Consider the following 10,321-nt stretch of genomic DNA (forward strand, 5'->3'; position numbering starts at 1 on the left):
CTGTGTTGGACGAGTCGAGAACCAGGGGCTACATTCGTAGAATAAAGGGGAGGGCATTTAGGACTGTGGTGAGAAAACACTTTTTCACCCAGAGAGTTGTGAATTTGTATCATTCCATGCCAGAGAGGGCAGTGGAGGCCAAATCACTGAGTGAATCACAGAGAGAGTTAGATAGAGCTCTGGGGGCTAATGGAATCAAGGGGTATGGGGAGACGGCAGGCACGGGTTATTGATTGGGGACGATCACCAATCATCACAATGAATGGTTGTGTTTGCTCGAAGGTGCAGCAGGCAGTGAAGAAAGCTAATGGAATGTTGGCCTTCATAAAAAGAGGATTTCAGTATAAGTGTAAAGAGGTTTTTCTGCAGTTGTATAGGGCTCTGGTGAGACCACATCTGGAGTATTGTGTACAGTTTTGGTCTCCTAATTTGAGGAAGGCATCCTTGTGATTGAGGCAGTGCAGCGTAGGTTCACTGAAGTTTAGACGGAAGAGGGGGAATCTTATAGAAACATATTAAATTATAAAAGGACTGGACAAACTAAATGCAGGAAAAATGTTCCCAATGTTGGGCGAGTCCACAACCAGGGGCCACAGTCTTAGAACAAAGGGGAGGTCATTTAAGACTGAGGTGAGAAAAAACGTTTTCATCCAGAGAGTTGTGAATTTATGGAATTCCCTGCCACAGAGGGCAGTGGAGGCCAAGTCACTGGATGGATTTAAACGAGATTAAAATAGAGGTCTAGGGGCTACTGGAGTCAAGGGATGTGGGGAAAAGGAAGGCACGGGTTATTGATAGGGGGCGATCAGCCATGATCACAATGAATGGCGGTGCTGGCTCGAAGGGCCGAATGGCCTCCTCCTGCAACTATTTTCTATTTTTCTATGTTTCTTTTTTTCTACATTAAGAAAAAAAGATCCCCGGAGAGGATTGCAGGCTGAGATCTAATCCTGGGGTTTGGTGGGGTGTCATATGTGGAATAACAGCCCCCAGGAGTGGGTTATCGGCTGGATCTAATTCAAAGGTTATGGGGATTTATGTACAGATCAACAGATTAACAGACTGTAGGCTAGGATATATGATTTGGCTCTAGGGGTGGGGAGGGGGGGGGGGGGGGTTATATATAGAACTAGACCAAGTGGGACCCGTTGGGCCCCGTTCCCATAACGCAATATTCCACCGCACACGCATAGCCCCCAACTGTGCAAGCTGATGTTTTTAAAGTTTAAAATAGCAATAAGTTGTAAAATATAAGATCAATGTGAACGCACCTCACTCTCCCTCTCCAATCTCATCTTCCCCTACTCCATTATCCTCCCTCCCCCATTCTACACCAACCCTCCTCTGCTCCTTCCCCGCCTCCCCTCCTCCATGACCTTGTCTTCCCTCTTCCTACCGCTATTCTCCTCCAATCTCCCTCACCCCCAGCACCCTACTCCTCCACTTCACCCTCCCTGTTTCTCTCTCTGTCTCTCTGTCTCTCCCTCTGTCTCTCTATCTCTCTCCCTCTCTCTCTCTCTCACTCTTTCTCTCTCTCTGTGTGTCTCTCTCTCTCTGTCCCTCTGTCCCTCTGTCTCTCTCCCTCTCCCTATCCCTCTCTGCCTGTCTCTCTCTGTCTGTCTCTACCTACCCCTCTCTATCTGTCTCTATTTCTCTCTGTCTCTGTCTCTCTCTCTCTGCTTTCTCTGTCTGTCTGTCTGTCTGTCTGTCTGTCTGTCTGTCTGTCTGTCTGTCTGTCTGTCTGTCTGTCTGTCTGTCTGTCTGTCTGTCTGTCACTGTTTCTCTGTCTCATTATCTATCTATCTGTCTCTCTCACTCTGTGTGTGTGTGTGTGTGTGTGTGTGTGTGCGTGCGTGCGTGTGTGTGTGTGTGTGTGTTTGTGTGTGTGTGTGTGTGTGTGTGTGTGTGTGTGTGTGTGTGTGTGTGTGTGTGTGTGTGTGTGTGTGTGTGTGTGTGTGTGTGTGTGTGTGTGTGTGTTCCAATCTGACAGTCGCCGTTCCAGTTGCCAGGTTTTCAGCCAACTGCCGGCAACTTGACAATCGCCGGCAGTCCGCTGAAAAATATCCTAAGTGGGGGTGTTTATATATCGAATAATAGATCTCCGGGAGTGTATCGTAAATTCACCAACACATAGATCTAGTTTAACTTGACACATTTACTGTCTTTCAATGACTCCGAAACCAGAAACATTATTGTATATTTGTCCATCCAGATATAAGTAGACAGTTTGAGGTAATTTTATTCAGTAGATAAGATGTTTATAGTGTATGGTTTTGTTGTGTAGAATTGTAATGAAAGTTCACAAGAAATCTCAGCAATGTTAGAATAATTTTAAGGGCTTAATTTGTGGTTCATATTATGTCCACTCAAGTCCAGAGAAGAGCACAGAAATAATTAGCAAAGAAGGAAAGTGTGCAGAGAAGATTTACAAGATGTTGCCAGGACTGAGCTACAGGGAAATGTTGGGCAGGCTAGGACTTTAGTCCTTGGGTGTGGTGTTTGGTGTGTGGGGTGGTGTTATTTTATTTTTGTTTATGGAGGCAAAGCGGAAACAGACCAATCTGCCCATCGAGTCCGTGCCGAATGTGGCACATTGGCACCAGTCTTGGGGAAGGAAGGAACTGTTCCAATGGAGTGGATTTCACTTGAACCTGTCTGGGACCAGATTCCTGACAAACTATACAACCAGTGCCATAGAAGAGCTTTAAACTAAATAGTGGGGGAACGGGGCGGGGTCAACACATTGGAAATGTAATGGTGGAGGTAAAGGGAAAGAGAGTGCAGGAAAAGTTACAGAGGTCTCCAGAAATACTAGGACGGAAAGTTTAAGAAGGTATAAAAGAGTAAGGTTGGGTTAAATCGGGACCAGTGTGAGAGGAGGGGTGGTGAATACCAAATTAAAGGTGCGTATTTAAATGCACTTCGTATAAGATACGCAGTGGATGATCTTGTAGCACGGTTGGAATTTGATAGGTAGGATGGAGGAATTACTGAGATGTGGCTGCAAGAGGATCGGGGCTGGGAGCTGAATATTCAAGGTTATATGTCCTATCGGAGAGACAGACAGGTGGGCATTTGGCTTGGGGTACCTCAGCTGGTAAGAATTAAATTCGGTCCTTAGCTCGGGGTGACATAGGATCAGAAGATGCAAAGTAATCGTGGGTAGAGTTGAATAGTCTCAAGGGTGTAAAGACCCTGATGGGAGTTATTTACAGGCCATAGTGTCAAGAGATAGAGTGATACAGTGTGGAAACACGCCCTCAGCCCAATTTGCCCACACCGGCTAACATGTTCCAGCTACACTAGTCCCACCTGTCAACATTTGGTCCATATCCCTACAAACCTGTCATATCCATGTAACTGTCTAACTGTTTCTTAAATGTTGGGACAATCCCAGCCTCAACGACCTCCTCTGGAAGCTTGTTCCATACACCTACCACCCTTTGTGTGAAAAAGATATCCCTAAGACTCACTTAAAATATTTTCCCCTTCACCTTCATCCGATATCCTTTGATCATTGATTCACCCACACTGGGCAAGAGACAGTATCCGATCTACTCTACTGCACTGCAAGGAATAGTGTCCGAGCTGACTTAATCTCCCCGTATTGCTCAGACCCGCCAGTACTAGCAAAACCATCGTGAATCTTTGCTGTACTCTTTCAAACTTGACAAAATATTTCCATTATCATGGTGCCCAGACTGAGCACAATACTTAAATCAGTCTCACCAAAGTCTTATGCCACTGCAACATGACCTTCCAACTTCTATACGCAATACCCTATATTATATACTTTGACAGATGAAGGCCAATGTACTAAAATATATTTTGACCACTTTATCTGCTTACGACTCAACCTTCAAGGAACCATGCACCTGCACTCATAGATCCCTCTGCTTTGCAACGCTCTCCAGAGCCCTAACATGTATGGCCTGCCCATGTTCGACTTCCCAACATGCAACACCTCACGTTTCTCGGTATTAAATTCCATCATCCATTCCTAAACCCACCTGCCAATCGATCAAGATTCTGCTGCAACTTTTCACAGTCATCTTCACTATCTGTAAAACCAAGCACTTTGTATCATCAGCAAACTTGCTAATCTTGCCATGTATGTTCTTACCCAAATCATTGACGTAGTTGACAAATAGTAACAGGCCCAGCACAGAACCCTGTGGCACACCACTGGTGACGGGCCTTCAGTCCAAAAAGGAACGTTCCATCATCACCCTCTGTTTCCTACCACAAAGCCAATCAATTCAAATATCTCTCCTTGGATCCCATGCGATCTCACCTACCAGAGCAGCCTACCATGCGGAAGCGTGTTGAATGCCTTACTGAAATCCATGTGTGCAAAATCTACTGCTCTGCCCTCACCGACGTTTTTCATCACATCTTCAAAAATCTAAACAGTATCCAGGATACAGGGTACACGTTCCATCAGGATATACAATCAGCATATAAGACAGGCAATGTTACCGTGATCGTGGGATGTATCAATATGCAGGTAGACTGGGAAAATCAGGTTGGTACTGGACCCCAAGGAGGAGAATTTGTACTGGGTCAGACATGGTTTCTGAGAGCTGCTTGTAGTGGAGCATACCAGGGAAAGGGCAATACTGATGACTGGAAAGGGACCCTAGCAGGAATTGGTACGAGGCCCAACTGTGATGTTCATCCACTGTCACCCCATGTGCTTGCATTAAGCCCTGATCCACCGATGACTCTCCTATCCAAGTACCAGCCCACACATCCTTAAACATTGTTATTGTACTTCCTGCGGAAGCATTTTCCAGAAAACCAATACCTTCTGCGAGCAAATCTTCCGCTTAGATCTCCTTTAAACAGTTTGCCTCTCACTGTTCCGTGTTTCGTATAGAGTTACACCCCCGTGCTCCGGGGAGAAATGCTCGGATTGTCTATCCTATACATATCCTTCATGATTACAGATATCTCTAAATTATACAGACAAAAAGAAGACACTCCTTGGCTGTCTATAATCCAGTAAACACGCAGCCTATTGAATCCCTCCTTACCTCAGCCCTCCATTACAGGCATGATGCTGGGGAATTTCTGCCCACGCGTGATTTAAGGGTTAAACAGACTCTGTCAAATGAAATGTTGTCAGCTAAATTAGCAGCACCACATTTCAAACCCTGCTTAGAAAAACAAGTAGATGTTTAAAAAAATGATTAGGCTAAAGTGAACGGGCCAGTATATCATGAGACCACCTGCAAGATCACTCATTTAAGCGTTTCCTTCCTAGAGACATCTGAGACTAGGTTGGTGCCTGATAGGCCACGTTACTCACACCATCGTGGTACCCATTTATAAATTAAAATGTTCAAAATACAACTTGGAATTCCGGTTACATGTATAAAGAATAAACCATCTCCCCGTCAGGGAATTGAACCCCGGTCTCCCGCGTGACAGGCGGGGGTACTAACCACTATACTAACGAGGAACCGCTGTGAACACTGCCTCGTGAAGGAGAGCAAGGAATGGAGTTTGAAGCGGAGGGTTTAGAAGGAGAGGTAGGCGTAATGTTTAGGAAACAAGTGGTGTTGCTGGTTTGAATCGAATGTAGAAACAAAATGCTGGAGTAACTCAGCGGGACAGGCAGCATATCTGGAGAGAGGGAATGGACGACGTTTCGGGTCGAGACCCCTCTTCAGACAATCAGACTGATGTCTAGGGAGTGGTCGCAACAGAGATAGCATGGTCGGAGAAATGGGTTTCAGTCCAGGTGGACACAGGGTGTGTGTGATTGGCGGTGGGAGAGGGGGGCGGATGGTTCTATAAAATTGGAGAATTAAATGTTCATCCCGTCAGTTTTCCTTTTACTGAAAACGTGCATCTTTCAGGCATTCACTTCTCTTTGTCCTCTGACGTGTGCTCGCGGCTTCTTCCACCTTCCAGTCATTTGTTCAAGTACATGCTTGTGTTGAATTATTTCATAAGGAGGCGCTTTCTCTTTTCAAAACGCGGGCAACCGGAACTGCGATCAGAAGGCAGCTTCGGGACTATGGTCGAGTCACAGAGTTCGGTTCCGTTCCGTTCCCCACTCGCCGAAGCAACCGTGTGGTCTAATGGTGAGCACGGCTGCCTTCTATCCTAAGAATGCCCCGATCCGAAACGTCACCCATTATTCTTCTCCTGAGACGCTGCCCGACCCGCTGAGTCAGTCCTTCACTTTCCGTCTATTTTTGGTATAAACCAGCATGTGTAGATCTTTGTTCCCACATGTCGTCTTGTTGATCTGTTTCATCGCCATCCCATTCATTATTATTCCCTGTGAGCTGGTCAGTGGGGCACGGATAGAATCCCGTCCCTCGCCTTTTCCCGATTCGATGCAGCTTCCTGATCACAATCGATTCCACATTCCTCCGACCAATTCGGTCACATCTCTACATGTCCCGGCGATTGATTCACACCGAGTTCCGTCAGCTGTCTATTTACCCGCTGATCAACAACACATAATATGATACAAATAAACGAAACTTTCTAATGAAATACGATTGCACCGAATCAAACTGAATATATGTTGTGTGAACGTGTGAGCTGGCGGTATTTTTCAAAAATATCAATTGAAAGAATAGCAGAGGATGGTTTCGATCCATCGACCTCTGGGTTATGGGCCCAGCACGCTTCCGCTGCGCCACTCTGCTCTCGCTGAAACATTGTTTGCGTGTATGCTCCCTTTTACTGAGTATGTTCCCTTTTATTGGGTGAGCTTTTTGCTTTTCTCACTTTAAACAGTTTATATTGTAGTCTTTGCTTTGTTTCCACATTTCCCCACTTCAATCTGTTTATCTTGCTGTGCGTCTTTCCCACATTCTGTGTCTCAGGGCCGATCATCCGATCACACTTTAATCTAACAGCACCGACCGAGCTGCAGCCGATGATTCACCCACACCTGGCGGTTCTTTTTGTCCAATTCCTGGGTACAATTAACTTCCCAATCCCGTCTAGTGGATTGAATATACGTCAGATTGATTCAGTGTTGAAGGGCCAGCAGTGCACGTTGTCTGTTTGCGAAACGTATCTGGTGCCTTTGTATGTTCACTTCAAGTGTAACATAGCCGTCTTCCAGCATTTAACACTTGGCGAACTGACGGCTGTTGTAAACTCCGGAGCAAGACGGCGGGAGCAAGTCGTGACAGTGGGACCCTTCGCGATGCTGATGGTCATGTGAGATGGAGACAGAGATATGGAAGGGTAAGGTGTGAAGATGAGACATCAAAGGGGACGTGAATCAAGGAAAATGTAGTATAGATTAGAAACATAGAAACATAGAATAAATAGATGCAGGAGTAGGTCATTCGGCCCTTTGAGCCAGCATTGCCATTCAATATGATATTGGCTGATCAGTACGCCGTTCCGGCTTCATCCCCTCATCATTTGATTCCCTTAGCCCTAAGAGCTAAATCTAACACTCCCTTGAACACATTCAGTGAATTGGCCTCCACTGCCTTCTGTGGTAGCGAATCTGGGTGAAAAGGTTTTTCCTCATCTCAGTCCTAAATGTTCTACCTCTTAGTCTTAAATTATGACCCCCGGTTCTGGACACCTCCAACATCCAGAACATTTTTCCTGCATCTAGCCGGTCCAATCCTTTAAGAATGTTATGTTTCTATAAGATGCCCTCTCATCCTTTTTTTTTGTCTAATTGTAGTCCTGTAGGTCTGTGTCCAATATGGCTGCCGTGAAGAGAGAGTGGACGCTGGCGCGCTTTGGCTGCCGCTGCTCTCTCTTCACACTGTGTTTTTGATTTTCTGTTTTTGGATTGAATTCTGTTTTCAATTTGTGTCTCTGTGATGTCTTTTTTACTTGTTCTATTCCGACTATATGTTTTTATTCCGATTGCTATGTAAGGTGTCCTTGAGATGTCTGAAAGGCGCCCATTAAATAAAATGTATTATTATTATTATTATTATCCTTCTAAATTCAAGTGAATACAAACCCATTTGACCCATCCTTTCATCATACGTTATTCCCGCCATCCTGGGAATTAACCTAGCGGACTTAGGCTGCACAGCCTGAATAGCGAGGATGCCCTTACTTAAATTAGGAGACGAAAGCTGCACAAAATACTCAAGGTGCTGCCTCATCAGGGCCATGTAGAACCGCAGTAGGAATTCCCTGCTCCCAAACTGAAATCCTCTCGGAATGAAGGCCAACATGCCATTAGCTTTCTTCACTGCCGCTGTACATGCTTGACAGATGTATATGCACACCCAGGTCTCGGTGCACCTCCCCTTATCGTGATCTGACACCGTTCACATAATCTGCCTTTCTGTTCTTGCCACCAAAGGACCCTTCTCCAGACTGAGGGTCAGGGGCGAGGGAGACAGAGATATGGAAGGGTAAGGTGTGATCCAATCGCAGGGACATGTTAGGATGTGACTGAGTGTGCCGGGGAATATGGAATTGAGTGGTATAAGGAAGCTGCAGCGAACCGGGTAAAGACGCGGGATGGGATTCCATCCCTGACCCACTGACCAGCTCACAGGGAACAAGAATGAATTAAATGGTGATTAAATCCCTCGTCACACTCAACGAGAATCACCAATGTGAATGAATTCTGGTAGGCGGCTGGGGCACGTCGCTCGGTCCCTCGAGTTCTGCACAGTTTGTGTCCTTTCACTGGTTAATTTCAGGAAGTTTGGACGTCCGGACATCAGAATTACGCACAGCGTGACGAGCAGATATGGAATCCGCATTAACCAGATTAAATGCAGAAACAAAGACGTGCAAATACTGGTTGACACCAAAGACAGGCACAACGCGCTGGAGTATCTCTGCGGGTTAGGCAACATCTCTGGACTAATAGGGTGGATGGTGTTTAAGGTCAGGACTTTATTTAGACATTTTGATTAAGAAATTGTGACAGTAACAAAGAATTAGTTGGCTGAATGGGAGATGCCAGAGAGTAATGGTGGATGGTTGTTTGTCAGGTTGGAGGCCAGTGGCGAGTGGGGTGCCACAGGGATCTGTGTTGGGTCAACTGTTGTTTGTCATGTACATCAATGATCTGGACGATGGTGTGGTAAATTGGATTAGTAAGTATGCAGATGATACTAAGATAGGTGGGGTTGCGGGTAATGAAGTAGAGTTTCAAAGTCTACAGAGAGATTTATGCCAGTTGGAAGAGTGGGCTGAAAGATGGCAGATGGAGTTTAATGCTGATAAGTGTGAGGTGCTACATCTTGGCAGGACAAATCAAAATAGGACGTACATGGTAAATGGTAGGGAATTGAAGAATGTAGGTGAACAGAGGGATCTGGGAATAACTGTGCACAGTTCCATGAAAGTGGAATCTCATGTAGATAGGGTGGTAAAGAAAGCTTTTGGTGTGCTGGCCTTTATAAATCAGAGCATTGAGTATAGAAGTTAGGATGTAATGTTAAAATTGTACAAGGCATTGGTGAGGCCAATTCTGGAGTATGGTGTACAATTTTGGTCGCCTAATTATAGGACGGATGTCAACAAAATAGAGAGAGTACAGAGGAGATTTACTAGAATGTTGCCTGGGTTTCAGCAACTAAGTTACAGAGAAAGGTTGAACAAGTTAGGGCTTTATTCTTTGGAGCGCAGAAGGTTAAGGGGGGACTTGATAGAGGTTTTTAAAATGATGAGAGGGATAGACAGAGTTGACGTGGAAAAGCGTTTCCCACTGAGAGTAGGGAAGATTCAAACAAGGGGACATGACTTGAGAATTAAGGGACTGAAGTTTAGGGGTAACATGAGGGGGAACTTCTTTACTCAGAGAGTGGTAGCTGTGTGGAATGAGCTTCCAGTGAAGGTGGTGGAGGCAGGTTCGTTTTTATCATTTAAAAATAAATTGGATAGTTATATGGATGGGAAAGGAATGGAGGGTTATGGTCTGAGCGCAGGTATATGGGACTAGGGGAGATTATGTGTTCGGCACGGACTAGAGGGGTCGAGATGGCCTGTTTCCGTGCTGTAATTGTTATATGGTTATATGGTTATATAGAAAATAGGTGCAGGAGTAGGCATTTTGGCCCGTCGAGTCAAAACCGTCATTCAATATGATCATGGCTGATCATTCATCCTACATCCTCAAACTATATCATCCTACGTTCCAAAGACGTGCCGGTTTGTAGATTCATTGGCTTCTGTAAATTGCCCTTAGTGTGTAGGGTACGACTGGTGTACGGGTGATAGCAGGTCGGTGCCGAGTCTCAAAGCTGAAGGGCCCGTTACCAAGTTGTATCTCCAAATTAAAGACTAAACTATGCTCACTATGAGAATCTTGGACTTATTTCTAAATGTTGCTGAAAGCCAGAGGCATCTGAAA

General features: G+C 45.4%; 2 non-coding genes across 2 annotated transcripts; both read right to left on the reverse strand.

The window, feature by feature from the left end:
• Positions 1–5,392: 5,392 nt before the first annotated feature.
• Positions 5,393–5,464, reverse strand: trnad-guc. The gene has a single exon. It is a non-coding gene; the product is annotated as a tRNA-Asp (tRNA).
• Positions 5,465–6,596: 1,132 nt separating this feature from the next.
• Positions 6,597–6,668, reverse strand: trnam-cau. Its single transcript has one exon. It is a non-coding gene; the product is annotated as a tRNA-Met (tRNA).
• Positions 6,669–10,321: the final 3,653 nt, after the last annotated feature.

This window comes from Amblyraja radiata, chromosome 37, assembly GCF_010909765.2.
Source record: "Amblyraja radiata isolate CabotCenter1 chromosome 37, sAmbRad1.1.pri, whole genome shotgun sequence".
In the NCBI taxonomy this organism is placed as follows: Eukaryota; Metazoa; Chordata; class Chondrichthyes; order Rajiformes; family Rajidae; genus Amblyraja; species Amblyraja radiata.